Source organism: Lemur catta, chromosome 5 (genome assembly GCF_020740605.2).
Source record: "Lemur catta isolate mLemCat1 chromosome 5, mLemCat1.pri, whole genome shotgun sequence".
In the NCBI taxonomy this organism is placed as follows: domain Eukaryota; kingdom Metazoa; phylum Chordata; class Mammalia; order Primates; family Lemuridae; genus Lemur; species Lemur catta.
Genome location: NC_059132.1, coordinates 9,942,632 through 9,947,935, shown reverse-complemented (window position 1 = coordinate 9,947,935; position 5,304 = coordinate 9,942,632). Strand labels below are relative to the sequence as shown.

General features: G+C 34.5%; 1 pseudogene; it reads right to left on the bottom strand.

The window, feature by feature from the left end:
* Positions 1-4,166: 4,166 nt before the first annotated feature.
* Positions 4,167-4,741, bottom strand: LOC123638857 (annotated as a pseudogene).
* Positions 4,742-5,304: the final 563 nt, after the last annotated feature.

The following is a 5,304-nucleotide window of genomic DNA, read 5'->3' as shown; positions in this document are numbered from 1 at the left end:
AATGGATGGTAAATATTTTTATGAGGGTAATGATGAGGATGATGATGATAATAATACTGAAAGAGATAATGTAACTGATGATTTTTCTTTACCCTTAGCTGCCAAAACATAAAGGCAAAATTTCAGTGTCAGTTTTAATAACTTTGGACTTTACTATTTGGGTATTTGTACTCTGCCCACCTTCTTTCTTTTTTTCTTTAATAATAATATGGGAAAGCAAGATTTACCCAGTCTCGCCATTCCCTTTTAATTCTCTTAACGTTGACCAAACTTCCATAAGTAGCCTTCTTATGAAAGTCTCTTCATTTGAGTCATCTAGGGTGAATTCTGTTTCCTGCTGGTATGTTTACTAATAAAGAGAATATTCAATGCACATTTGCCAAACTGATTTAGAACTGAAAGGCATTTTTATCTCTTTTGTTGTTTTTGTTCAGTTAGGCGTAAAAATTGTACAACAATGAAGCAGGTTGAAATGTCTTTCAGTTCTTAATCTAAATTCTAACTTTGTATTTTGTTTGGACTATTCTTAATACATTTTCATGAAAGTATAATTTTCTTTTCAATGCACAATTATTTATAATTTTGTTATATTTGTCTGATTTTATAAAGAGGTCTCTTGGCCACTCTTCTTTTTCTAAAGAATTATATCTCAAATGGAATAATTAAAATAAATGAGAAATAATATTTAAATATATATATAAAAATTGTTACATAGTGGTTTCTCAGGAACACATGCAGTGGTTAAATAATGTCACTGAAAGAGTCAAATCACTTTATTAGTCTAGAGATTTGTTTTATTTACTATTTCCTGAAACAAATATGCTTTTAGGGTGGAGCTGGTAAACATTTAGCTTTTCTGGTATTTTCACCAAAATGATCAGAATGGAATTTACCTACTACCCACTGAGTGATTCAGTTAATCTTTTCTATGATTTAATCTGAGGCTAGTTCAAATATGTCCTGCTGGTCTTTTTTTTTTTTCTCATAGGCATATCTGTAATTTGTACATGATTAACTTGATCATAGCTGTCATTTTGATCATTTTCAGAAATTCATATGTGACAATTGAAGCCTACAGATCATACAGCGGATGATTACTGGCTTCAGCTTGCAACTCTAGCCAGGTAACCTTGGATAAACCCTTTAATCCCTCTGAATTTCAGTGTGCTCTCCTGTGAGATGGGGCTGATAATAGCTTCTTATATACAAAATACATTGCAGGGCATGATACAAATGTAAGGAAAGAGCCATTTAACTCCATATTTAGAAAGATACATTTGATAGTGTTATTTAACGTCTTATGGTCCCTTGACAGTCAAAGCACTCTGGGAAATATTGCAGCTAGTCTCAGTTGGAAGCTCTCACCTTAGAAAATAAACCATGTGGATGGAAAGTGCTTCATGGTTTATGTTTGAATAAATTTTTGCCTGAAAGCTCATAAAATGGCACATGTGGGGTGTGTGTGTGTGTGTGAATAATCTTCATCCTTGGAATCATTTTTCATTCTCCGTCTTTTGGTAACAAATAACATTTTTGCAAAATGAACAGTGCCTCAAATTGAGCATTTTTCTTTCACGTCTATGATCCTCAAGGGGAAAACTTGGGAAATGTATTCGTGCTTGGTATGACTTCCCTTTAGACATTTCAGAACCATAGAACCGTTATGGGGAACATCTTTTTTTTTTTTTTTTTTTTTTTTTTTTTTAGTGCAATAGCCTTTCTTTTGACTATTTCTTTTTTTTGTAAAGAATGTTTCCTCCTGGATTTTCTCAGCCAGTACTTTGGTATTTATGCCCTAAGTGACTCAGTAAATGTAAGAAAATGATGTTCACCAGTGCAGCTAAGAGGGAATATGAGGGATCTGTGTTTTTAAGTTGAATAAACACATTTAGCTGTAGTGAGATTAACCTCGGTAGCTTGTAGCCAAAATGGGGAATATAAAGACATACAGAGATGAGATAAAATATATTCCAGATAGAAAAAAGATGACCCTTGGACTCATGTATTATCAAGTTGTTGGTTATCTGCAGCAAATTTCAGGTCCTGAACTCCTTTTATCTGTTCATTCTTCATACTTTGAAAGCAAAATTCTCTATTTTTAAATAGATAGTATGTGATGAAGGAATAATAATAATCATAGGCAACTCTCTTAGTCCAGTAAGACTAACTGCTATAACAGCAACAACAACAAAAAATTAAATGTAACACCATGCACATTTATTTCTCAATGATGTAATGATAATTGAAATTCAGTGTCATGGGTGGGGTTAGGGCTCTCTGTTTCATAGTAATTCATAGACCCGGGCTCCGTTCATTTCATGGTTGCATTTGCTCTAGGTCCTTGGAATGGTCTCTGTTCAACTGGCTGATAAGGAAATGGATGAAAATTGTGTCTTGAAGGCATTTATGAGTCAGACCAGTAAATGACACACATCAGTTCATGTCACCTTCTAGTCTTACGGATGTATCCAACTGCAAGAGAGGCTGAAAAATTAATTTAGCTGTGTTCCCAGGAAGAAGAGAATGCAGAGCATTTATCGAATGCTTACTTGTGCCAGAATACTGTTCTGACTCCATTTTATGGATCAATTTATTTAATTCTCAGATCAACCTTAAGAGATAGATACTTTAATTATTCCATTTTCCACATGAGGAAACTGAAATGCACTGAAGCTGTTTAACTTGGTTGTGGCTTAGGACTAACGAGTGGCTTAGCCAGAATGAGATCAAGTGATCTGGCTTAAGAACCCACTTCTTAAATATTACACGTTCTGCTTTTATACATATAAACAGAATTTATAGAATCACTTTACTATTCACTGAGTGTAGGACATAAATGAATATGTTAATGTTTTTTCTTTATCCTGTATTCTTATAAAACAGTAATCCCTACGATTGGCACAGTTGTTGTATAAAGCAGGTAAGTTTGAAACTTAGGGATTAGCATGAGCAACCTTTAAAAATGGTCTTTCCCTTTGACCCAGCAATTCTACTGAATTTTAGAGAAAACTCTCAAATAAAAGCAAGAAATTGTAAATAGAAAGATGTGTATCACCATGTTGTTTAAAATAAAAAAATTTGGAAATAATCTAGCTGTCTGATAAATAAGTTAAATAAATTTTGACACAGTACATTATTCTGTAACTACTAAAGATGAGAATGCATATGACTACTTATGACATAAAATACTTATTTATATTTATAAAGACATGAATTACAAAGTATTATATATATTGTGTACACCAGGAAAATTTTGTTTTCTTTTTTTGGGGGGACAGGGTTTCACTCTGTTGCTGGGGCTAGAGTGCGGTGGTGTGATCATAGCTCACTGAAGCGTTAAACTCCTGGGCTCAGCCTCCCAAGTAGCTGGGACCGCAGGCACCCACCACCACATCCAGCTAATTTTTCTATTTTTTGTAGACACAGAATCTCATTCATGCTCAGGCTTGTCTCAAACTCCTGGCCTCAAGTGATCCTCCTGTCTTGGCCTCCCCTAGTACAAGGATTACAAGCATGAGCCACAGTGCTTGACCAAAAAATCTTTTTTAAGTGTATATTTGCATAGAAAAACCTTAAAAAGTACATTTGATAAAATATTAACATTGGCTAACTCTAGGTGGTTAGCCAATCTTTGGTTTTTAAGATATTGCTTATTTTTATTTTCTTAATTGTTTTAATAAAAATATGCAACAATGTTTTTATTGTGAATCAACAATTTATAATTGTATGAATGAATGTATGGGGTACAAAGTGGTGTTATAATTCATGACTACAATGTGGAATAATTAAATCAAGCTGTTGTAATGAACATACCCATCACCTCAAATACTTGACATTTTTGTGGTGAAAACATTTGAAATTTACTTCCAGCAATTTTGAAATACTCTCGTATTTACTGTATTTATCACACTCTCCAACAGAACTCAAAAAAAGAATAAAATATTCTTCTTGTCTGAGATGTTGTACCATTTGGCCATGATTTAAAATTTTTAAATGAGAGAAAATACCATTTTCAAAACAGCATCAAAAAGTGAATGTATTTAACCATATTAAGCTTGTACTAGAGCGAATGGGTGAACAGAATAATAATTCATGGTACTGCATGTTTAACAAAGCGGTAACAGAAAGTTGGTCAAAGAAAGGCAGAAGAATGTTTCTTATAAGAATTAGAACAGAGGGGTTCCATAATTATCTGGCATCTGTTCAATGTTCTATCTAGGGTTAGAAATGTACATGATGGGAACTTCAGGGATCTTCTGGATTTTTTGCTTAAGGTCCTAGTCAACTGTGGCCACAATGTAGCACTTGTGCTGAGTTACTCTCTGTACTAAGCAGTCATGTGTGTGGGTCACTGTGTGACTGGTCATCATTCATATCTTGGATCCTTAGGGCCACTTGATACTTCTCCCCCAATTTCTCAGTTTCAGCCATTACACAGTCAGTCATGCAAGGCGTGCACTTGACAGATAGACAGCTGTCACTGACTGCGCTAAGTCCACTCTGGCTTTAGTGGAAAAGTTGATAAAGTTCTATCAACCAGGATGTGATAAGGGGGGCCTGGCTCTGCATTATATTGGAAGAATAAGCAGGAAGAGTGTTGTGGAAGACCTCTCTTTCCTTTAGCATGTTGGGATATTTCTTCTTTCTTTTTGGGTTTTAATCTATCCTTTTCTTTAAGCCTGTGATCTCTGAGACTAAGCATTCCCTGCATGGTAGTAGGCTTCCTTGTCACCTTTTCTTTCCCCAGGCTCATGTCACACTCTTGTTTCTTCTACTTCCTAGCATTTTTATAAAACTGTGTTTTACTTGTATAATGAAAAATAAAAAACAGTGAAGCAGAAGTATTTTTTTGTTTTTCTAATCTTTTTTTTTTATCTGAATATATTTAGGAGGCAGAAGTGTTTTTTGTTACATGGATGAACTGTATAATGCTGAAATGAGGGCTTTTAGTGTACTGGTCACCAGAATAGTGTACATTGTACCCAATAGGTAACTTTTTATCCCTCACCTCCCTCTTATCCTCCTCCCTTCTTAGTGTCCGATGTCCATTGCACTGTTTTATGACCATATATACTCACCATGTATGTGAGAACATGTGATACGTGTTTTTCCATTCTTGAGATACTTCGGTGAGGATAATGGTCTCCAGTTATATTCAAGTGGCTGCAAAAGACATTATTTCATTCCTTTTTATGGCTAAGTATTGCTCCATGGTGTGTGTGCTTGTATGTGTGTGTGTGTGCATATGTATGTGTGTATAAATATATATATATATAAATGTACCACACTTTTATACACTCATCA